Genomic DNA, 27,144 nt, shown 5'->3' with positions numbered 1-27,144 from the left:
CAAGCCATACCCCTACATTTGGCAAAAGACCTGGTGAACTAAGTATGCAACCCTACTATTACCGGGAATACATACTGAACCCATGTGTCATACACAAACACACTTGCCTAGAATATCCCGTTATGTTGCTAGTACCCTGCACATTGATGACAGATAGTAGGCATGGTGTGATTGCAGTGGGCTGCAGAGGGCATGCCACCCTGTCCAACAGTACAATAGGCACATAATTGTGGACAATGTGCCTTCACTATGTTCCCCACTGGATGCCTGCAACATATGTGGTGCCAGCAAATGTGATCTACAGAGGCCATACAATGCCTTACACATGTGCCCAGTATGGACTGATGCCACTGACACCAGGGAATACCTGTATCATGCTATCAATGCAGGTGCAGGGTCAACCTGCTGACTATAAGCAGGTTCTACCACACCAGGCCAGTATTGGCATATCGGAGGATAAAAGTCTGTGTACACAACATGTACCAGCCAAACCAAGTACACCTCTACATGTCACTATACATTATTGTGGGACATACACATCCCAGGCAACGTCCATGTCAAGGACTATCAAGCACAGACATGGCATGCATTGCAATGCTATGGCAATACACAATGGTAACCAGGATGTCAAGACAGTTCATACAATACCCATTTGTGTGGGACACTGCAGACACTACACCTCTGTACCACACTGCGCACCATTGTTGGGTGGCATGATGCCAAGGATTACCCCTCACCCAGCCTTCTACAGCCATCTTGCACAGTCAACCACTACACACCCATGAAGCAATGCACACATGCATGTCAGTACTGGCACCTTGCATCTGCATGTGGGGTATGATGCTCCCAACCACAGTCACTCCCAGTATAACTCCCATTGGCATACAGACAGACGTCAAACACATTCACATGCCCTAGCCCATAGAACCTCCGGATATCCCCTGTGGTGCATGTAGTACCTGTGCATTACTGCAGTGTGGCAAACTAAGTGGTATGGGAGTGTATTTGTGGGCCTGCCAAAGATTGTCAATGTGAGTCCATTAGAGAGTGTGGTTGTGTTGACAATGACATCCGTTCATGTGGACAGCCATGTGTGCTACACCTAATGTCTGTCTACTATATCTCTGTTGCAGATGTCACACACCAGCACACATATATGTTCTTACAGCACACCGTCAGCTTTGTGGCACATGGAGTAACTGCGTGCACTTGTAATAGTAATGACTAGTCAGTCAGGGGTTTGAACCCCTGTACTGGTAGGTGTGTGACAGACAATACTTAGGTTTTAGTCTCCAAGCCCTTCTCTGATGTACTTTGCCTCTGTCTGTCTCTCCCACACACTCTTTGGTGGATGTGGAGGTGTACACCTGCTCAGCAGCAGCTTGTGTATTGTAAGTGATGGTCATGATCAGGTGATGGCCTCTGCACCTATTGCAGTCCTCCTCTAGCTGATTGCATGTGGAACAGCTGCAGTGATGTTCCCATAGTCATTCGCATATAAAACACAGTACAATATCTAGGAACATCATGTTGGTGTTTGCCCATGACCGTTGCTGTGAGTGGTACCTGGATCTGGTGTTTGATAAACGGCATCACAGATTATATCTGGATGTTCCTCAAACAACATACACAGTGGGAAATAGCCTAAAGACAGGAGGGTGATGTGCCAGACATGACTACAGCATGTAAGTGTAGCTATGCTTCATTGAGACAACTGCCTGTTTAACAAGATGTGTGTGGTAATGGCTATTCTGAATGTTTCCAAACTGACAGTAGTGCTCTGTTTGTGAGGGACCCCATCTGTAGGGCCATCCGTGGACTGGTCAGTGTGTGGAGCCATTTGTTTCCTGTGTTACTCACTAAACACACATCTGTGAACAGCAGGAGCACAGTGTGAGGATTGCAGCCAATACATGGTGATAGTGATGAGGTACTGCCATCGCATCCCTGACTGGACATATGTCACATGATACAGTGGTATGATAGACACTGTCTGGGGTTCTCAGTGACATGCCAATAATGGGACACTGTTCTTAGCTGCAGTCACAAGTCTTCTACACATTGTACAGATGTCATGCAGTATATATGCATGTGTTGTGCTCTCTCTGCAAATGTATACCATCTGTTGTGTTGAGTTGATGGTCATATCTATGCATGATGTTGTAAGTAATCCTGAATGCTGTTGACTATTACTAAGCCATATCTGTGTTTAAACTGCAACACCATAGGCTGTATGGGTTTGGAGGTCCTGGCAGAACCTCCTGTCCCACTTCAGCTGGCCATGGCACTGGGAACCAGCACATCTGGGGCCCAGCCTTGGACCTCAACCTCTGTTGGCTTTGCACCACCTTCCGGTGGTACCACCACTGAGGATGGGGCTTGTCCCCCCTGGGAACAGGTCCAGACAGGGACATGTCTGCTGTTGTACAGTCCCGGACGTGGTGCATAGGGGGCTCAATAAAGGGTTTCGAGGCCAGATATGCCAGATCAAGGGCAGATTGTCACATTTACAGGATGAGGCTGCCCCTCCTTGACAGCCCCCCAGCACTGCCACCTTTCCAGCTGTTTTTGTGCAGTGGTGGCTGCCTATGGCTGGGGACCTCCATCCCACTGTTTCCATCTGGTGGCTCATAGGCTTGTGAATGCCAAACACCCCTCCCCGTCTGAGGTGTATCCCCCCACATAGGTTCATAGGTTCATAGATTTGTACTAGGCTAACTGCCCTTGTGAGCCATTTCAAGCCTAGCCAATTATCCCTTGTGAGATTCAAACCCTGTACCTTGTATTTGTAAGGCAAACACCTTAACCATTAGGCCACCCATATATGTGAACACATGTGTCATATACCGACCCTGTATGCTGTCTTGTCTGTCATCCTACCCTACCTATCCTCCACAAGCATACCTACTCTCCTTCCCCCACATCCCACTCTCACCCTACGGAAACAAATGGCCAATCAGTTCCTAGAACAACATTTGCCCCATACATAGCTGTCCATTTCACACACGTGTCCACTGGACACATGTAACCCTTTTAATATGCATCACAACATACTCCAGTTGTCCTCACCCCTGTCTCTCAGGCGCACGATCCTAGTATGCACATGACTCCTAAATGTTCCAGGTACACGTGATCGGATGACCCCATTGTACACACACTACCAGTCCCTCTATGGTTACCCCATGTACCTTTATCATGATGATGATGTCGCACACAGCAACTTGCAAGAGTACTGTTCTCACATAATGATTGGACAGGAACATGCACAGAGTGATGTATATGGCCAATGTACAAATGTTTGCGTGTATGACTGACACATGTCTGTCTGAGGGAGTCTTGATATTACATAGGATGACACCCCTACATAATACAGGTGTTGCTGGTGTTTCCCTTTTCATTCCTTTGTAATGCTTTGTTGTCACATGGGATGTTCCTGATATATCTATATATATGTATGTATCTATATCTGGACATAAACACTCACACATACATCTACATGATGGAATACATTTCCTATACTGTTAAATGACTGTGCTGGATGATATGTTTGTGATAAGGTTTGATTTCTGTATATCTGCCATGGCTCAGTGGTAAATCATAATAACTGTGTGCAGGGTCCTGGTTTCAAGCCTTGCAGAGGCCGTTTATTTTGTTCCTGGGCAGAACAAGGCCATTGGATACGGTGTGATTAAGGCACATTAAAGCAGTTGTGAGCGGGTGTGTGTGTGTGTTGTGAGTGGGTTTGCACGGTGCTAAGCAATGCTAACCTCTGGTTACAGTTTCTTACACTCAGTTAGCCTCTACGTTGCTTTACCAGTGTAATACTCGCATACTGGCGGCCAAACAGGCTTACACCCGCTTGCTCCCGCACTTGCAAATGCACTGCATTTGGTGTTTGCATCTGACACTCACGCTCCTGCATGGGAGTGAGGACTATGATATTACCTTGTGATGCCTATTACATCGAATTACATGCCTACAGTTTCGGGAATGGCTGCCCATTAGGCGACAGCATGTCATTCGACTTTACGGAATCTGCGGCTATCCAGAGTTTGATTCATATTATTGGTGTGTTCCTTTTAAAATCTGCACCCATCTGGCTAATACATGGGAACTGACACTCTTCAGTACAAACAAGTAATTGGGTTTTGGAACCCACATCCTTCAGCCGAGTCATGCTACTGCATACCTAATATTTTATCATCTTTCTAAGGTTGTCAGTGGAATATTTTTTTTTCTAATATCTTCTACACTACTGCGTATTCTCTCTATCTCCACCTCTTACCACTCCAATCTCTCTGACTCACTCCTATGTTCACCAACTTCTCACTCATACAACATATATCCAACTACTTCATCTTTTACTATCTCCCCTAATCTCTTTACTACCTCTATCTCAAGTCTATATAAACTATCCATAATACAGGTTTTTAAACCTTCCCACAAAGCTAAGTCAAAACTATACAAACTCCATCTAGCATCTACTACACACTCTCCTCACTAAAACCTACTTTGTTCTGGAGATATCCATCCCAACCCTGGCCCCTCTTCTCTCCCCAAAACTACCTCTACACTGCCCCCATCTTACTCCTTTAACAGTCACCGACCTCGGTCACAACAATCATCTCCATTCAAATACTTAACTATTTACTCATTGAATATTCAGAGTCTAGCAAATAAAGTCACTGAGCTGCACTCATGGATAGCTCTCAATACCCCTCACATCCTCTCCCTATCTGAAACCTGGCTCAAGCCACAAATCTGAAATAGTGAAATACTCCCACCAGGTTATAATATCTTCCGATCTGAAAGACCTGTAAAAAAAGGTGGTGGCGTGACCATCCTCTACTCAAACATTCTTAACCTCTCACCATACCCTTCCCCAATTCCTGACTTCCTCCCAGCTGAAATCATCATCCTTAACTGCCATCTGAATCCCCACAAAAAACTTGCAATTGCCTCTATCTACCTTCCTCCTGGTAACAATCTGCTCATTCTTGAAAACATCCTATCCTGGTTCTCCCACAACATACCATATGAGACACTTATCCTTGGTGATGTCAACATTGATTGGTCCAAACTCACAACTGACTCCCCCCAACTCAGTATCCACCTACACGGCTTCTACCAACTTATAACATCTCCCACTCGCTTCCATAAAAATTCCTCTTCCAGCTCCATCATAGACTGGATCCTTACCAATTCCCTCCCACCAATACCACAATCCCACCACCTTACCTGACTCCCTCAATGATCATCTCCCTACCACCATCTTAAGACACCACTCCCATATTTCTAAACCCCACCTTATCAAAGACTGTTGAAAACTATCGACTTTCAATTCATCCCAATTTAACTCTATTCTCCACAACATAGATTGGTCCATCCTAAAACACCTCCCCCTAAACGATGCTGTAAGCACTTTCAATAGCATCTTCATGAATACTCTAAACTCCTTAGCTCCCTCTAGGAAGATCAGAGTAAAATTAAATTATGCTCCCTGGCCCTCCAAAGAGACTAGGTCCTTTATGAAACAAAGAGATCATGTTTAGAAAACCCGAACTAAAACTAAACAACCACCTTTTCTTCAAAAATACAGGCAACTGAGGAACCTTGCAAAAAACATACAACTAATGACAAAAAGTTATACTATAGCTCTGCTCAGCTTAGCAACACATCCAATCCTCAAAAATTTTGGTCAACTCTCAACAACATCCTCTATCCTGGAAAGCCCTCTAATCCCTCCCCATACCCTAACTCTTCCTCTCAGGAAACAGCTACCCTCCTGAATAAACACTTTATCGCTTCCATCCAAAAATCTGGTAACCTCTAAGCCAAACTCTACTTCGACACCCACCTCTCCAAGTCCCACTAACACAACTTTGTTTTCTTTTGAGCCAGTTTCCATTACTTACATCAAATCTCTACTACTCAAGCTAAAACCTTGCTCTCCTTCCACTGACAATCTATCTCCTACATTCCTCAAACTTGCTGCTGACTCAATTGCCTATCCTGTATCTATACTAATGAATCGATCTATTCTGGAATCAACTGTCCCCACCCTTTGGAAATCTTTCTTCACTATCCCTCTTCATAAAGGTGGAAACTCCACTGACCCCTCAAACTACCGACCCATTGCCATTCTGTCACCCCTCTCCAAGATATTAGAAAAATGTATTCACTCACAGCTTCTCAATCACCTCCTCACACACCACTTACTTACCCCTACCCAACATAGATTTCGTCCTCACCACAGCACCACCACTGCCCTCCTCTCCTTCACTCATATCATTACAGAGGCCCTAGACAACAATAAACTAATTTCCTGTCTCTTCCTAGATCTCTCCAAAGCCTTCAATACTATCTTTCATCCTCTACAACTATCCAAACTCGCACATCTCCACCTATCCCCCTCCACACTTGCCTGGTTTAATAGTTACCTATCTGACAGGGAACAATCTGTCAAATGGCTCTCATCCTCCTCACCTTTCCTTCCCATCTCCACTGGTGTTCCCCAAGGCTCCATCTTGGGACCCCTTTTGTTTAACATCTTCACCAATGATCTTTACACCTCATGCAAAGAATCCTCCCTTTTTCAGTATGCCGACGACTCCACACTTATATCCATCTCAAATAACATTCCTGAACTACACTCCCTGACCCAACAGGCACTACTATCCACTGAACAATGGCTCTCTCACAACCTATTGATCCTAAATCCCAAAAAGACCAAACTCCTACTTTTCCTTCCCCGTTCTCTTTCTCATCACAAAACCTCCTTTTTTATTACATCTTCTAACAATACAAATATCCAACCTTGTCACCCACACAAAACTCCTAGGGGTCATTATCGATGACGAACTCAAGTTCAACCTACACATACTCCAATGTATAAAAAAAACAAACCAGAAACTAGGTCTGCTATATCGGAACAGAAATTCCTAACCCTGAATCTAGACTTACCCTGGGCCAGGCACTCCTCTCCCTCTTATATGCCACAGTTCTTATCAATATCCAGGCCTCCACTCTAAACAAACTGCAACAGACTTACCATAAAATAGCCAGATTCATTACTAACTCCCCATACAACTCACACCACTGCATTTCTTTAAACTCTCTTCAATGGCTTGAACTTCCCAGTTTCTGCTATCTTATCAATTTCATATGCTACACTCTATTCTTTATAAACCCTCCTTCTGTCCATCTCTATCTTCCTTAGTCTCCATCTACATCCTATCCCGGACCCTCCGTACTTCTAACCAACAATTACTTAATATCTACCACCCAAAAAGGTCAGTAGGCAAACTACTCTACAAACACTCCCTTGCCCATGCTTGGAACAAACTTCCCCTTGACTTACGTTCAATCTCCCACACCTCACACTTTAAAAATGAACTAAAAGCTTATTTTCTCAATTCCAGAACCTGCCCTTGCCATGACCCTACCTAGTCTTCCTTTCCTTTATGTACCCTCAAAAGGACCATACTTAGTGCCTCATTACACCTCTCTCTCCAATGTGTCTACTATGCATTTGCACAATTTTATACAAACAAAAAATGTTCATTGTTGACCTATTGAACTATATCAATATAAAATTGTTACTTAGCTTCTTTTTAATGCAACTTTAACTTTATGCATGTATCCCAACATATGTGAATCATTTTGCTATAACTGCTATTATATCAATATTGTTTAAAATTGTACTTGTTTTGAAATGTATTACTGGAGCTTTTCTCCTTGGGTCTCCACTGAAAATGGGCCACAAGCCCAGTTGGACAAACCCGGTTAACAAATGTCAATAAATAAATAAATAAATATGTGCTTTCTGTCCCTATCAGATCTCTCATACAATTGGGGAAATATACAAACTAAATGAGGGACACGGCATGACAACATCAGGGACACATTTAAATTATTGGTGCTATTAACCTGACACATTGACAGACTCAGAGCATATGAATTCATACACATTTTCTGAGGTAAATGATGTTTATAACTCTTAATTGTTGTCGTCATTCATTACATGTAATTCACCACCTTTCCTCCAAATGTCACTCATTTTAGGAGGGATTAAGTGGGGCAGAGTTAGAAACCGAGTTGAAATCTGGGACATCCTGGAAATCGGGGACAGTTCAGAGGTATGGTTCTTATTTGTTCCCCCAATGGTTTATGTCCTGTCCAGTGGATGTGCTCTTAGGGGTTGAGAGGTATGGGCATCAACTATGCCCATTTCAGAATATTACTTACATCCCTGGGGCAGTCCTGATATGACTTTGCCAGCCAACACCTGCATGCCTAGGCCCATAATTGCATACCCATAGTTCGCCCACCTGCCACTCCTCTACAGCACTCATCCTTACTGTGGGTGCAGGTGGGGTATAAACACACTGCCCACTCTTTCCGTGTCGGGACACATGTCATACATTGTGTCGACCCATGGGTTATCAGGCTTGCACAACCTACTGGTCCATGTACATCTACAGGCTGGTTTGATAAGTCATTACCGGGATTGCCTCCGATCATTAATTTTTGGTGTCCCACAAGGGACATCGATGTCTGTGTTTCAAGATTAGACCTGGCAAGTCTCTCCCACTGGTAGTATCCTGCCAGAGGTCTGGGAAGCAGTAGTGTGTTTACCTTTATTGTGTGTCTGTATGTCTCACTGGCCTAGCTGGGCTGGTGGGGGGTTGATGCTATGTGTTACATGTTTGTTTATTGGACCCCTCACCCCCATATGCATGGCCTGTGAACATATGTTACTTGTAATTGCTGTATCATACCCTAGCTATATACATGTGTATATTTACAGTCACGTGTGTATACATATATATATATATATATATATATATATATATATATATATATATTTACATTACTATATACAGATATATCTGTATATGTATGCATACATGTATATTTATATTTTGCTGTAAATATATATATATATATATATATATATATATATATATATATATATATATTATGGAAATGGAGAGGCTTATTTCTATGTCGCTATGGGTAGATATACACACACATACCTATACATATATACATCTACATCTGGTTATTCCTTTCCTTGCCATATAGATTACACTTAGCTGCAGTGGGACTCATAGTGGGTGTGGCTGCTCATTGTGTGATGCCTCTGCCCAACGAAAACATTCGCTTACATCCCTAGGGCTGTCCATATAGGCCCACATCAGCCAACACCTGCACACCTAGACCCACAAGTAGCTACCCATAGTTCCCCCACCTGCACCTCCTCAACAGCACCCATCCTTACTCTGGGTCCTGGTCTGTTCTGGACACACCACTACACGCTGCTCACTCTCCACTTCACGGGACCCATTTCATACAATTGTCTTGGCCCATGGGTCATCAGGGTTTCCCACCCTTGTATCTCGAGTATGTATACACCACAGCCAGAATGGCCGGTCTATCACCTTCTTTTGGTCTTGGCAATTTTTGGGGTGTCCCGCAAGGGACGCTCCAGTTTGTGCTCCAAGATTAGAATTCATGGGTGCACTGTGTACCCCCCCCCAGTTGTATCCTGCCTGTGGTCTGGGGAGCAGTGGACTCTTTACATTGTTTGTGTGTATGTTTCCCGTGTCCAGCTGGGGGGGGGGGGTGGAAGGTCATGCAACGTGTTTCATGTTTGTTGCTTGGGCTCCTCACTTCCATTGGCATAGCCTGTGAACATATATCATTCTTGTGTGCTGTTTCCTATCATAGCTGTATATCTGTGTATATCTACGTGCACACACACACACACACACACACACACACACACACACACACACACACACACACACACACACACACACACACACACACACATATATATATATATATATATATATATGTTTATGTTCTGTTAGTTTAGTTTGGGATTGAATGCTGAGTTGTAAAATCATGAAGTTGGAGTACCCCTCGACCCCTTGGTTAACCCACTTGTAGTGCCAGTCAGGGAAAAAAGGAGCCATTTAAGAGTACGGCCAAAGAGTCATACGGACAACATCACCATCCTATCTAAAACTACAACTACCCCTTGACCTCTTGGTTAACCCACTTGTTGTGCCAATCGGGGAAAAAAGGAGCCATTTAAGAGTACGGCCAAAGAGTCATATGGACAACATCACCATCCTATCTAAAACTACAACATATGGATAATACTTATTCTTCCTAATCTACTGTAAAAATCAATGTTACCTAAACTAAAGCCTATTGCTGGCACAGGGCAGCTGTAGTGAGCATGATATCACATTTGTTTAGCCTCCCTACCCTGGCCCACCTTTAATTAGTAAGTTATCCTATCCCTAATCTCTGCATCAGTAGTTATCTAGTGTGATGTATTTTTAATCCCTGCTTCTCTAAACTTGCAGCAGATTATATCTCACCCCTTGTAAATTCAGGCTAGCAAGTATAGGACTGTTACCTACCTCCCTAAATTGGATAAATACCTTGCCCTACAGTTTTGTATTATACTCACTGATTGTTTTTTAGGGGCTTTTCCTCTGTTTCTGTCGGAGCCCTGACTATTTGTGCTCGCTACGCTCGGGCTCACTTTGCTCCTCTCCCACCCCCATTCCCACCCTCCCCCCATATAATTTCCTTTATACCGGTCCACTTAAACCATACCCTATCCACTTCCTGATTTAACCACATCCTCCAACCATCTGTAGCTACCTCCCCTTCTTAAAGTCCCATCCCATTCATCCAACACCATTAACCTCATCCCCCTCTTCTTGCACTACTCATCCACAAACCCTCTCCTGATCTATCTACTCTTACCCCTACCTCACGTCATAGCCTACCCTCTCTTGCTCTTCTCTCCCACTCAATCTCCTCCAGTATAGAGAATGTATATCAAAATACAATCCATATTCCTAATATCAGTATTACTGATCCTTTACTCTCTCACCTTCTATCACTCAGAACTCCCCTCCCCTCATTTCCTTCACACAAATGATAAAACTAACATCAATACTAAATCCCTACAACATCTCACTATCTGCCCTTACATCTTCCCTCTTACCACCCCTCTTCCCAAAATAAGACTATCTCCCTTACTAGAAACCCACTTCTAGTCAAACTACCATTCCTTTCTAAACAACTACTCCTGCCAGGCGATACCCACCTCAACCCTGGCCCCCAGTCCCCCACCCTGATAAATGATTTAAACTCAATAAATTCTACCAATCTCCAAACCCCCAGAAGACAGATAAGTTTCTACTCCATAAACCTAAGAAGCATAGTCAACAAGGTCCATGAATTCCATGCCTGGCTAACTAACAACTCACCAGACATTGTTACATTAAATGAAACTTGGCTTAAACCTCATAAACTGGACAGGGATCTCATTCCTCCTGGCTACAACATCCTCAGGCTTGATAGGCAAAACAAAGGGTGGTGCAGTAGCTATTCTTTACTCCAACCACCTTACTCTAGTGAGTCCAGAAAAACCTACTCCCTCCTTCCCCTCTGCTGAATTGCAACTAGCTAACCTTAAACTCAATAATTTCACTGCCATTACCATTGTAGCAATCTATATCCCCCCAGGTGACAATATAACCATACTAGAAAACATTGTATCCCACCTCGCACACAATATCCAAAATGAAACCATTTTGATGGGTGATGTAAATATTGATTGGCTCACAATCCAAGCTCCCAACTCAACCTCCTTTATTAACTTACACGGATTTGAGCAACTAATCACCCCCCCTACTCATATCAACAAATCACACCTCCCAAGCTCCCTCCTTGACCGGATTCTGGTTTCCCACCCCACAAACTACCATAACCCCCAGACCCTTCCTAATGACCTAAGTGACCACTGTCCTATAACAGTAATCAGACATACTCAGCATTCCCCTAAGCCCCACAAGTATATCACCATCTATAAACTATCAGCCTTCTGCCCTGATTCCTTCATTCACCAACTCTCAGGAATTAACTGGTCTCACCTTACTACTCTCCCCTTAGACAATGCTGTTCATGCATTCAACTGTACCTTTCTTAACATCCTTGACTCCCAAGCCCCTCTCCATGGAGTAAGAATTAAACCCAAAATTGCTCGCTGGCTTACTAAAACTACTCGTGCCCTCATGAAAACTAGGGCTAGAATATGGAAACTCTGGTTAACATCCCGGACTTCCTCTCTACTACAGACCTGCAAACAATTTAGAAACTAAGCCAAAAAACTCATCAACAAGGATAAAAAGAACTTTTACACTAACCTTCCGAATACCCTTAAATCCAACTCTAAAAAGATTTGGAACTCAATCAACCACATACTACACCCTGGAAACCCATCCTCTCCAAATCCTTGCCCAAACAAAACACCTGAGGAAACAGCTATCATCTTTAATCATCACTTCATTGAATCGATAGCCTCCCTAGTTAATTCACTCCCAACAAGCAACAGCTCCTACAAATCCTCTCATTCCTCCTTACTTCCTAAAACCCAAGAGATTTTCTCCCTCAAAACAGTGCCAACGTCTTACATTAAATCCCTTCTATCTAAACTAAAACCTTGCTCCCCTTCACTTGACAAGCTTCCTCCCTACTTTCTACAAATGGCAGCAGAACCACTGGCCTACCTATTATCTATCCTAGTTAATCGCTCTATCTCTGAATCCTGTGTCCCCCTCCATATGGAAAACTTTCTATAACTTACCTATTCATAAAGGTGGAAACTCCTCTGATATAACAAACTTTAGACCAATTGCCATACTATCTACTCTCTCCAAAATATTAGAAAAATGTATCCATAACCAGGTTATACAATACTTACTTCAGGAAAACTTACTAACTCATACTCAACATGGCTTCCATCCCAAATACAGTACCACAACTGCACTAACATCATTTATAAACACTGTATCACTTGCCCGTGAAAATAATAAACTAGTCTCTACCTTGTTCCTGGATCTCTCCAAAGCCTTTGACACTGTCTCCCATCCACTTTTAATCTCCAGACTAACAAGCCTTAATTTCTCTGCCCAGACCTTATCTTGGATCACAAGCTACCTCACTCACTGCCAACAATCAGTTAAATGGCTCTCTGCACAATCCCCTTTTCTTTCAGTGGAGATGGGTGTCCCCCAAGGATCCATCCTCGGGCCATTACTCTTTAATATATTTACCAACCAATTACACTCCTCATGCCCCCACTCATCACTTGTGCAGTATGCTACTGACTCCACTGTCATCACAACTGCTGACAACCCATCCGACCTTCACTCTTCAACTCAAGCAACATTCAACTCTATAGAGGCATGGCTTAGTGATAATAAATTAATTCTCAATCCAAAGAAAACTAAGCTTCTCCTCTTTCACCCCAAGAACCTCTCTAATCTCAAATCCATCCAATCCTGTAACAAGACAATCATCTCAGTAAAACCCATTTCAAAACTATTGGGTGTCACCATAGACGATCAGCTTAAATTTGATATTCACATTACTAATAGCGTAAAAAAGACACATCAGAAACTCGGACATCTGTACCGAAACAAGAAATTCCTTACTAATACGGCCAAAATAACTCTCTCTCACTCTTTTCTTCTTCCCACCCTACTATACAGCTGCCAAGTATTTACAAATCTAAACTCTACACTCCTCACCAAACTATAAACCACCTACAACAAGGTTGCTAGATTTTCAGCAAACCAAACCTATAAGACACACCATTGCTTATCTCTTAAGCAACTAGAATGGCTAGAATTCCCCCATCTTCTCAAACTACAACAACTTCAACTGGTCCACTCCATACTAAATGTGCCATCCTTTTGTCCTAGCCTAACATCCCTCTTAACCAAGCACTCTCCTGCTAGATCCCTTCGTAGCTCTGACCAAGACTTGCTCCAGATTTCTAAACCTAAAAATAAATGGGTCACTTGCTCTACAGTTACAACCCTGCAGCTTACTGGAAAAAACTCCCCCTCGAAATCAGGTCACTAAATCACCCTAAACAATTCAAAGCTGCCACTCATGAATATTTTAAGAAAAACTGGACTTGCCACTGCACTCATCCACCATGACCTGTCTTCTTCCTTATGGCCTAAGTTCTATCTCTCCCTATAAGTCCATCTGTGTCTCTACAATCACCTCTTGACCTTACAAGTATGCATAAATGCCTTGTAATTTCCAGTCATGTAATTGTAATTTCCAGTCATGTAATTGCCTGTTTGCTTGAGTAAGTAAAATTCTTTAAAATGTATGTTTGCTTAAATGTTATTACCTAATCATGGTAAGCTAACATATCATTGTATCTTACTGTGGAGCTTTTCTTCCTGGGTCTCTGCTGAAAATGAGCCACTAGCTCAGTTCGACCAACCCGGTCAACAAATGTAAAAAGAAAAAAAAAAAAAATATATATATATATATATATATATATATATGTATATATATATATATATATATAATGTATATGTCTGCAACCATATGTATATATCTATATCTATATCTATGTAGATATATATATATATATATATATATATATATATATATATGTGTGTGTGTGTGTGTGTGTGTGTGTGTGTGTCTGTAAAGCAATAGATACCCCATGCAAACGCACTTACACATGCTTACTGATGTTCATATATGCTTGACCTGTTTACTAGTGCCTTATTCATTATGACACTGACACTTCACTCCAGTTATCTTTTAAATGATATTTTGAAAGTTATACAGTGGACAGATGTCACAATATGTTCATGTACAGATTACCGATGGTAAATGTTATGTGATACAGTGGGATTCGGTACGGGAATGTCTGTTCGTTAGGGGGTTACTCTAACCAATTCACTATTGCTGTGCTGCTTCATTTGTATATATACCCATATACCCATGGTTCCTGGTTCCCCAAACACACACCCCAATGCTTCCCTAACACTGCTGTCATCCATTCTCCAGTCGGATTCGTGGTGTATCCACACCACTACACATTGGCCACTCCCTACTCCTATGGACCCATCCCATTGGTTGACCCACTCCACGTATCCTCAGAACTCCCAAATGTTTAGTCCACAAACATTGGTGACGTGAGTGACCAAAAGAATACTATTCGCAATTTTTGGGTTGTCCCACATGGGACACACATGTGTTTATGTCAAGATTAGACTCTATACTTCATTACATCCTTACTCCTGTTAACAAGACACTACAATTAATTAATATGTATGACTATGTGGTAATGCACACGTTACACATAGGTTCATAGGTTGATACTAGGCTATCTGCCCTAGGGCATTTATAAGCCTAGCCAGAGTGTGTTTGGCTTTCGCCACCCTTTTAGATTAGTTGACTGTGCCTCTGTATAGTAGGTCACAGAAGATAGCCCTTTTAAGGTTAGTTTACTGTGCCTCTGTCTAGTAGGGACATAGAAGAGATCCCAGGGGTAAACCACTCGTCAAGATTTCTCTTGAAGAGGGTCATTGAGGGGCTCTGCCTAATATGGATTGGGATTTTGTTCCAGAGTGAGGGGAGCCTCTGGGATATGAATCTGTCCCTCCAGCATGTCCTGTTTATTTCTGTGCTGAGGTTTAAGTCCCTGGAGCGTGTAGCTCTAAAGGATTTGGATTTCCTGAGGTGGAGCATGTCCATTAATTTTGGGTTGGACATGGCTTTATATGTCAGGCACAGATCGCATCTGAGTAGGCGGTAAGCAACCGAGTACAGCTGGAGTTTCTTTAGCCTAACTGCGTAGGGCATCTGTTTGAGTCCCTTGATCCTATTGGTGAGGTACTTTTGGGGTCTTTCCAGTTGCTGCAGGTGTCGGGTAAGGTACATCCCAAATGGGGCATTGTATTCAATTATGGGCCTGATGAGTGATCAGTAGAGGGGCACAATGACCTCTCTTGATCTAAATGTGGACCCTTTCGTGATAAGGAGGGCTATATAGAAGGTCTTTCTAACCACTTTGGCAACGTGATTGTCAAAGGAGAGATTGCTATCTACTTGGGTCCCCAAATCCCTAATTACTTCTTCCATACTTAATGGATTACCACCTATGTGGTAATTTGTGGGCACTTTGTTTTTCCCAAAGGGGATGACTATGCACTTTTTGGCATTTAGCTTTAGGTCATGGCTCTGGCACCAGTAATCCGTCTCTGTGAGACCCTTTTGGAGGATGCTTGTGTCAGTCGGTGAGTTGATTATGGCACCCAATTTGCAGTCATCTGCGAACTTGGTCAGCCATAGTCCTCCCGTGTTAGCCTGTACCTCAGAGAAATATATACCGAACAAGAAGGGTCCCAGGACTGAGCCTTGTGGGATGCCACTTGTAACTGGTTTAGAGTCTGACATGGCCCTGCAATTCTGAATATGTGGGTTCTATCCCTGAGCCAGTTTGCAACCCATCTTGTGACATAGGGGTTAATATTTAAGCTGGTGAGCTTATTTATGATGCCAGAGTGGGGTATTGTGTCGAAGGTTTTGCAATGTCCAGGTAATTATGTACGTGTTCGGTGTATTTCTTTTACAAATAGACCAGTTTAGTAATTGGCGTTGCCACAGCAGGCAGATCACAGCAATGATTCCATGTGTGGGGAAGTCCTCACATTTGATTATTGTCAGCACAGCACTGACTTCGGACATTGTACACACTTCTGCGTTTTAGCAGTTTCATCCCATCCCTCTTCTGCACAACCTATTATTCTATCTACTGTTGAGGTTTGTAAGGGCACATTCATGCTATTTATGCCTGCAAATGGAATGAATGTGTTACAGAGAATGTACTTCTACATATTGATGTCTGCATGTGTGTATGCATATATACCTATAACAAACTCGCTGACCTCCAATTAGAACCAGCCCGTCCAACTCTGGCACACCTGGCTCCATAATTTCATACCCATAGTTCCTCCACCCCACCTGTGTTCAAAATACACACATACCTTCCATTGTCCATTTGTTATCGCAGCCATGACACACCTCCACACATTGCCCTCTCCAGAGCATTAGGGGCCCTACATGTATGTTGTCCCACCCCATGTATTCTCAGGCTCTCCCACCATTTAGTCCTTGAACATACTTGCCCTTGCTTGTGTAATGGTCAGATGGTCAAACATGCTATCAATTTTTGGGTAGTCCCACCAGGGACTACCCTCTGATAGTAAAGTAGACTTAGCAAATCAATAATGTTACTCCCACTGGTAATATTCTGCCTGTGGTGTGAGTAGCAGTGCTTTGCTCACTCCTGCCCAGCTTGATATGACATACGTTGACAGCGCTATATAATACTGGGGCTGCTGTTGATTCCCTTCTCATTCCTTTTGTATGCTTTATTGTTACGTTGTTCATTCTTCATAGATATATATATATATATATGTGTATTTATATTATATAGCTGTATATACTTATATACATTTCCTATGCTGGGCACTGCTTAGACCCGTGCAAGTCCACTCAGACTTGCTTACTGGTACTTATATATGTTTACTGCTGCTTATTTGTGCTTACACCTGCTTACTAGTACCTTATTCATTATGACAGTGCCACTTTGCTTGAATTTTATTTAAGTTAAATATCTCATGCGATACTCTTATGTTGGTTTTACTGCAAAACGACATTCATTCCACATGGACAATGATATGTGCTATTGTTGGGTTCGAACCATGACTGCCTGTTTGATAGGTGGATGCTCTAAACACTACACTATTGACACTTATGTTGATTCCGCTTGCTTTTCTCTACTTGAATGAATATGATGTGTAAGCTACACTCGGCGGAGGGCAGCGATGCATGGACACGCTGTGCTTTGCTTACACCTTCGCTATTGTTGCAATTCAAATGTATAATAGGGACACGGGGACAGGGAATCTAATTACGATAGTTCTAGGGACAGGGCTGTACATTCCACTACGTGCTTGTGTGTTTACTACTTCAATTTTATTTCACTGTTCGTGGACACTCTTGTATGCTTAGCATACATTTCGGTAACCACAGACACTGACTTACTGACTTACTATTAGGGGAGGGCTCTACTAGTAGGCATAGAAGGTTTTGCAAGTGTCGGAGCATGTTTACTCCTCCATAGAGCACTTGTACACACCCCCTGCACTCATACACATTTCCTGTGCACGTCGAGGGTCTGGCGGCGTGCCCTCATACATATTCATATGGTGCTGCTTTGTGCTGTGCCATCTGTAGTGAGGATGCTCAGCGGAAGGCTAAAACCATCCTTGCACCGAGCTTCTTGAATCCCGGGGATCTTTTATCCATAAAAACTTTTTTTTCTGTACATTATCTGTCATTTAATATCAAACAAAAATGTTCATAGTCCGTACAGGTAGTATAGTTTGAGCTCAGTATTTGTGGGTATTCTCCTGCAAGCAAAATAATAACTTTTATAACTTCTGGAGTTAACAGTCAGTCCCTTTATTTATAAGTCCCCAAACAGGTTTTCCTGTATCTCCATTTTAATTTTAGAAGGCGCATTTCCCGTTTCTACTGTTATATACTTCTGGGACAGGGAGAAAGTTTCAACAATTTAGTGTCCAAATACATCATCATCATCATTTAATCTAGGCAGAATCTTTAGACAGCAGACTTGCAATAGTGCATACATTTGTGAAGCAAGCTGTAGTTCCATCAATAAACTGTAACACATTTACACAATGGCAAACAAGGTTAGAAAGTGCTCTCCTCTGACCTACACATTGATGTGCTGACAAATACTTTCAGACTATCCCCATCTCTTCCTCTTTACTACTGTAGAGAATCTTTGCAGTTATCTCCTGTATTCACTCAGTCCCTTCATAATCTCTGTATTACAGCCCTGTCAGTTTTATTTTATTTTTATTTATTTATTTAACATTTGTTGACCGGGAAAGTCCGACTAGGTTCCACAGAGCCTATTTTCAGTGGAGGCCTGGAAGAAATGCTCCAGACGCATGTCTTTAGAATGTGGGAGGAAACCGGAGTACCCAGAGGAAACCCACGCGAATGCAGGGAGAACATGCAATCTCCACACAGAAGGCACCCCAGCCAAGAATTGAACCAGAGAATCTCTTGCTGTGAGGCGACAACATTAATTGCTGCACCACTGCGCTGCCCAGTTCTTCTTCTTTGCCTCCTTATTCTCTCTTTCCTATCTACATATAACAATGCCAGTTACAAAGCTGCTCCTGCTTCCCCAACTTCTACTCTAAACCCACATTACTTCCCTCAACTGTCCATATACTATACTCACCTACATTCTAATAAGTCCTCTACAAAACTCAGTAATAATGGTGAAACGTACTACACCATTGTTTCTCACCTTTCCTGTATATCCTTTTTATTCCTATTCAGCAAAAAGCACATCTGCTAGCACCCTCTATTCCAAAATGTATGTCTCAAACTCACAAAAGCAGGTGGATGCTTCTCCACCTTACACAACTACCAATCTATAAAGCTCTGAGTGTGTGTGTGTGTGTGTGTGTGTGTGTGGGGAATTTTTTCCTTTACCAAGACCCACATTCACCTTCTCACAACTTCCCCGTTACTTCTAAGGTTTCCTTTACTCCAAAGAAATACTACAATGCACAAAAAGGGCTTACAACATTTTAACATAAATCTACAAATCATTCACAACAAGCTAGCAGAATTCCATACCAAGATAGCCTAGCACTACCCTGACATCGTTGTACTAACTGAAACCTGGCTTAGAAATAAAATAAAATACAAAGAAATCCTACCTCCATCCTGTAATAAAAATCAAGCTACTTAGAAAAAGTAAAAGGTAAGATGCAATGGCCATAATCTGTCAAAACCCCCCCTAGGTCTCTCAATACCCTCGTAGTACTCCAACATTAAAAATACAGAAATTCTAATTTATTCACTGAAATCACTAAAATCTGTGCATAATACATATATATTCCTCTAGACAATAACACTGACATTGCTGATGAATTTTTCTACTGGTTCACTTCAAAAATCCCTCAAGTAACAGTTATATTAGATGACTTTAACATTGATTGGCAAATATTAAACAATGATATTACTAGCATACCCAGAAACCTATGTGGCCTCACTCAAATTATATCCACTTCAACTCATTATAACAGAAACAGTGTTAACAAATCCTTCTTTGGATGTATAATTACTAAAAACCCAGACAATGTTCCTTCTTGTGGAACTCTCACAGATACCTTAAGGAGCAAGCTACCTACATATCTTTACTATCAGAGATCACAATGGTATACAAAAACAACAGCAAAACAACAGGTGTGAAAGCTGTTGACTTTTCAGAAAGATACTTTTATCTACAACGTTAACTCCATCAACTGGAAGTCTTTACAAACTTTGGATGATGCTGTTTCATTGTTTAACACAACTTTCCTACTATCATATATGAATATGCCCTATTTGGAACAAAAAGAGGAAAGGTAAACCCTGTACCTTGGCTGTCCAGACAAAACAGTTAAGTCATCAGAAGGATGGACAAATAATTGAAGATGTGGACAGACAATAACTGAATCCAGCCTTCAAAACTTAAGATGTCTTATTAACATAAGTAAACAAAGCATAATGACAGACACAAAAACATATTGTGCTAACTTTCACATTTTTATTTATTTTATTTATTTATGTATTTATTTTACATTTCTTAACTGGGAAAGTCTGACTGGGAGATACCCATTTTCAGGAGAGGCCTGGTGAGAAAAGCTCCACATACAACACATAATAACATAGATATACTAGAACAAAATAGTGCAATGGTAAGTGTATAATGAGTTACATCATATATAAATGAGTTGACATCTTTATATCTAGTAGATGGAACAGTACAACAGGGACACATATAATCCACAGTATAGCAATTAGGTCTCAGAACTTCTCTTAAAACAATGCAAAAGTCCTTTGTTATTAAACTCTTATCACCCTGGTCATGTCTCTCAACCATCCTCTTCTTTATTCAGTACCTTACATGAAATCCACTTATTATAACACCTTTCTTTTTTTCACCAGTTGCCACCCCTTCCATCAGAAGAGGAGGGTGGTAAAAAGTCAATTTACCAGAACCTCTCAGTTGACCTCTGATGACGTAGTGTGTCTTGTACAATTTGACATTCTAAGATCCATGTTTTTAGACCGTGGCTACCCCCCACCACTTCTTGATTCAATCAGAGATGAAATATGGGCAGAGAGAAGCAATAAATATGCCCCATCATTCAGAAAGGGCTGAATCAGCTTGACAAGAAAGACAATCAAACAGGTTGTAATCACCAAACTAATATGGTCCTGAATTACACTTTGGATGTCAAGGACATTGAAAAGATTTTGCGGAAGAACTGGTTCATGCTGCAATGTGATAAAAGCATCAAAGAGTTTTTTTTCTACACCCCATCTTTTATCTACAAAAATAAATCTAACATAAAATCCCTTCTTGAGAAACCTATTGATCGTCATAAGGGATTTTTGTCTACCAGGAAATGTGAGCAATGTCATGAGTGCCCTTACAAAAGCACTTGTTTACAATGGCACCCTTTTAAGTAAATTTGATTCTTCTGTGCATGGTGGAGCTTACAATTGCTTTTCTAAAAGAGTTATTTACCTGGCTACATGAGCATCTTGTCCCACTTTATATGTGGGAAAAACTAAGAACGCTTTGAATAAACGTATCTATCAACATGTTTACAATATTCAATGGAATGACAGTAAAAATGCGTCAGCCAGGCATTTCATTGTTTGTGACAAATTCACCAAGTTTACATTTCCAGTTCTTGAACACAAATACAAAATTCCCCTTATATAGGGGACTGGCAGAACAAACTGCTTCACCGGGAAATGTCATAGCAACTTAAGCTGGATGCTACCAACTTTCCTGGTTTAAATGACAGTATTTCTATCAGCAGTGAACTAAAAAGGAGAGCCAGCAGAATATGATTTTGTGTTTCATCAAACATTTTTTGTTTAGTTATTTTTTTGCCTAGTTTGCATTTATGTGTTTTGGCTCAGGTTTTAAAATGTTTTGACTTATTTTTAGTGCTGTTATGTTCTTTTTTCTGTTTCACACTGATTTCAGCTACAAAAAGTCATGATACTACATGATAGAGCAAAATCCCAAAAAGGGAAGGCATCTCTGATCAGTATTAGCAAAAAACTATGGGTACTCATAAAATCGTCTAAGGCCAGCTTCGAGAGAAAAATTGCACAGGACACTAAGGATAATCACAAGGCTTTCTTTACTTATGTTAGGAACCTGGGTGGGAATTCCCAGATATGCTCAGAATTAGTCCAAAATGACAAAAAATACACCGAACCCACAGACATTGCCAACATCCTAGCTGACAGGTTCAGCGCAAACTTCTCCCCTCCCTCCCTCCCTCCCCACCAAAAGGGCAAATATCTATCCCAGCAGAGTGCTGCCCCCCTGATATCTCAGATGCTCAGGTAAGAGCCGCCCTCTCCAAAGCAAAAAACACAGCATCAATGGGACCAGACGGTGTCCCGGGCTGCATCCTACATGAACTCCAAGAAGAGCTAAACCCAAACATAAAACTACTGTTCAATCTCAGCCTTACTACAGGATATGTACCCAAAGAGTGGCGTACAGCAACAGTGGTCCCTCTCCACAAAGGTGGTACCTCAACGGATCCTGGAAACTATCGCCCCATAAGCCTGACTAGCTTGGTCTGCAAAGCTATGGAAAGGATCATCATGGACCTCATAAATAAAGATATTGGGGACCTACAGACACTGGATCCTACCCAGTTCAGCTCTGTTAAGGGCAGATCCTGCCTCTTAAACCTGGTCAATTTCTTTGAAACAGTCACCAAGGCCATTGACGAGGGGAAGGTGGTCCACACAGCCTACCCGGACCTCGCAAAAGCCTTCAATACAATACCCCACTCGGGCATTATAGATAGGCTCACCAGCTTAAATATAAACCCCTATGTCACTAGATGGGTTGCAAACTGTCTGAAAGACAGAACCCACATGGTTAGAATTGCTGGAGCCATGTCAGACTCCAAACCAGTTACAAGTGGCATCCCACAAGGCTCAGTCCTGGGACCTCTCTTGTTCAGTATATATTTCTCGGAGGTACAGGCCAACATGGAAGGACTGTGGCTGACCAAGTTCACAGATGACTTCAAACTGGGCACCATAATCGACTCTCCAGCCAACACAAGCATCCTCCAAAAGGGCCTCATAGAAACAGACAACTGGTGCCAGAGCCATGGCCTCAAGCTAAATGCCAAAAAGTGTATAGTCATCCCCTTTGGCAAAAACAAAGTGCCCACAAATTACCACATAGGTGGTAATCTGTTAAGTACAGAAGAAGTAATTAGGGACCTGGGGACCCAAGTTGATAGCAATCTCTCATTTGACAACCGCATGGCCAAAGTGGTTAGAAAAACATTTTATATAGCCCCCTAATCATGAAGGGATTCACATCTAGATCAGGGGAGGTCATCGTGCCTCTTTACTCATCCCTCATCATGCCCATAATTGAGTACAATGACCCTTTTGGGATGTACCTTACCAGACACCTGCAGCAACTGGAAAGACCCCAAAAGTACCTCACCAAGAGGATCAAAGGGATCAAACAGATGCCATATGCTGCCCTTTTAAAGAAACTCCAGCTCAACTCAGTGGCATACTGCCTGCTCAGAGGCGATCTGTGCCTGATGTATAAAGCCATGTCCAACCCGGATTTAATGGACATGCTGCACCTCAGAAAATCCAAATCCCATCGAGCTATGCGCTCGAGAGACTTGAACCTCAGTATAAATTACGTAATAATTGCAACTACATCCAAAAAGCTGGAGCTTAAACATTTAAATTTAAATTTAAATTTAACTCATAGTGCTAACATTTAAATGATTGTTAGCATGGAACTACAAAACTCTCATGAGTAGCTTTCTAAATATTAACACCTATAAGTTTAAAGTTTTGAAATTTAAAATTTTAAAACAAAACTTCTATACATTTTCAAATGTCCTGTTGTTATAAATATGCTCTAAGAAGAACCAATTATTAGTTTTAGTGTTTAATTTTTATATACCTGCAGCTTATAATTGAGCCGAATATGTATAAACCTAATGTGTTTCAATATTTATAAATGGATACAAACCACTATGTCCATGTGGCATTATGTTGTTCTATTCAAAATGGAACCAAATCAAAAATATGACTTAGCTATGCATGGAGAGTTTCGAGTCAAAAGATGCTACCGTGTGTGCAGATGTCCTAAGCTGCCATAATAGCTCTTCCTTTTCTAACAACATGTTATGGACAATAAAGAACATAGTTTCAGATTTATGGTTCTGAAACAAATTAAGACACAAATGTTTTCAGGTCCATGGCAATTGTTGTTAGAAAACAATTTTTGTTCTTTCGTAGTCTGTTTGGTTTTTGGAATCAGACTTGAACCTCAGCACTGAAATAAATAGGACATGCTGGAGGGACAGATTCATAACCCAGAGGCTCCCTTCACTCTGGAATAAAATCCCAGTCCAGGTTAGGCAGAGTCCCTCATTGACTCTCTTCAAGAGGAATCTTGATGAGTGGATGGGAGATCGTAGGTTTACCCCAGGTATCACTTCTGTGTCACTGTTAGACAGAGGCACAGTATACTAACCTCGAAAAAGGGCATAGCAAAATTAATTTAAAATGGGTGGCGAAAGCCAAACACACTCTGGCTAGGCTTATAAATGCCCTAGGGCAGATAGCCTAGTATGAACCTATGAACCTATGAACCTATGATTAGTTTACATGGAAGGTGCGTCTTCTGCACTTAAGTTTTAAAATGGCTTCCTCAAGCAGTACATTCATAGTTCTGACGATGTCTTAGTGCTACAAATGAAAGCACTAAACTGTAAATGTTTTTAACCTACCTTTGGCATTAAACATATTCTTCAACAAGTTTTGAGTTCGGTAGCTGATTTGCTGGATGTTTTGCTGTTATTAGTAATTGTTTTCTTCCAGTACCAGTACTGCATTCTTGTTTCTTCCTTTAATATTATTTCTCTTTTTCTTCTGAATAGGTTGTTTTAGAGTGCTTTTTTTCCCAGCCTGCAGGTGAGAACAATTCTTATAGACTCAGTCAGGCAATCCCACTTAACATGTGCAATCAATCAATCAATCATTAAATAAATTAATATCACTCTACACATTTTCTTTCCCATATTACATTTACTTAAAAGGCAAGCACAATGTATCTTATTTTACTTTTATCTTTCAAACAATTATTTAAACACATTTTTAAATTTCATACAGTGCCAGTTTATTAAAGCTGTCCTTAAAGAAACTACTACCAAATGGTGTTCATACCACTCCCACTTTGTAATACTATCAAACTAGTGTTATGTCATTTTACCTCTTCCATTTAACACTCAGATTTTGAATCCCTTCTTCGCATCACTTTGCCACTTCTCAGGCAAAAGAAATCTTATCCTATTAGGTGTCCTTCGTTTAAAGGTTCTTGGACCTCACAGAAGAGAGTTCACTCTGACTACCTCTTTAACTTTACTTAACCATTTTTTTCTGGCCTAGCTAGGCCTAATCATACCATTGTCAGTGACACCATCCTTGAGATCATCTTAACTAGCACATTGGAGGGTTATTTAAACAGTACATTTTTCCCCACTCAGTCAACAATTAGAGTTCAGTTATTTCTCATTCATTCATCATGCAATCGAGAGTCCCAGATATCTTCATCAATGGATGTTCTATTATGAACTCATTCTATTCTTTCCTTTATAAATCAGCTTGACTGGTATACTGTTTTAATTTCTCCAAGTGTTTTTGGTTTCTAATACAGTGATGGGAATGGACTCCATTCCTAACTTTGGGTATTATTAGAGTTCATGAAATTAGTATTGTTTCAGTCTTTGAAGTTAGCCAAGAGTGTTCTTTTCAGCACCTGCAATATGTCCAGAATTGCATGTTCTGCAGTTCATATGGGGTTAAAAGTATTGGTAACATATTTAAGTATGACTATAAATTACTGTTTATTAGTCCTGCTGTTCCTAGTACTATTGGAACTGTCTGAATATCTTTTTTCCACATTGCTCTTGTTTCTATGTGCAAACCTTGGTATTTATTTACTTTGTGTCTCTCTGTATGTAAGAGACTGTAGTCACTGGATGTAGCAATTTCAATACTTGATGTTATGTTTGCATTTTTTCATAGACTACTATATGTTGTTATCTTGCATCTATTTTATGAACTGTTGGTAATAACTGATCACATATGATATACACTTCAACATTCTCTACAATGATTTTTGGATCATATTTCCAGTGCTTCTCAGATACTCCTATATTGTAGTGTTTACACAATCCCCAGTACAACAGTCTTGATGCATATTGTGCCTTTCAGTATAAAAACCCTCTGACATGACTGTACCACACCAAGCAATGAGATGTGCAACTGTTTCCAGTTCTGTTTTACAGAAACTGCTTTGTCTGTTTCTCCCACTTTCTTCATGGACTTTGTAAACCAAAGTGTACATGGTCCACTATCATGGGCTGCCATTATTAGCCTTTCTGCTTTTGCTTTCAATTTGCTTCTCCTTAGCCATTCCTGCATCATATCTTGGTGAGCATAAGAATGTTCCAAAAGATCTGTATGGTTGCCACTGTATTTGTGGACTTTCTAATTTCCTTTCCTTCTCATCTGATCCTTTTTCCTTCAGTCTTTCTTTTGATTTTGGGAACATTCATTTGGTGTCCATTTTTTTTTGGTCTACTTCTGGTTTGATTTCCTTTTACTTTATTCCAAAATGCTTCTACTAAACTAAGAAGCAAAGATGTTATCTTCGACTTCTTCTCATCATGTTTTAAAACTTTCACTATGTTTGGATCTGATGAGGTCAGTAGATATGTATGCAGTCCCATGACAAGCCATTTCTAGGAGGCCCATACCTCCTTCAGAGGATGGAATATATAATCTTGGTATACATTGTTTATATATCATTTGATAAACATGAAGCATTTTTCTTCTTTTCATGTCCAACTGATTCAATACTTTTTGGGGGCCAGTCACTCAAACCAAAGCTGTAAGTTAGAACAGGAAGAGTAAATAGATTTTTAGCTTGGACTTTATTGCTAGATGTCAAGGCAGTTTTCAGTATTAGCTTCAGTCTTCTAAATTATTCCTTACTGAGCTTTAATCTCATTTGTTCGTATTTTATTGCTGAACCTTTAACTA

Source organism: Protopterus annectens, chromosome 14.part0, assembly GCF_019279795.1.
Source record: "Protopterus annectens isolate FY-2018-M chromosome 14.part0, PAN1.0, whole genome shotgun sequence".
In the NCBI taxonomy this organism is placed as follows: Eukaryota; Metazoa; Chordata; order Ceratodontiformes; family Protopteridae; genus Protopterus; species Protopterus annectens.
The sequence above is the reverse complement of the archived record's forward strand: the minus strand, read 5'-3'. Positions refer to the sequence as shown.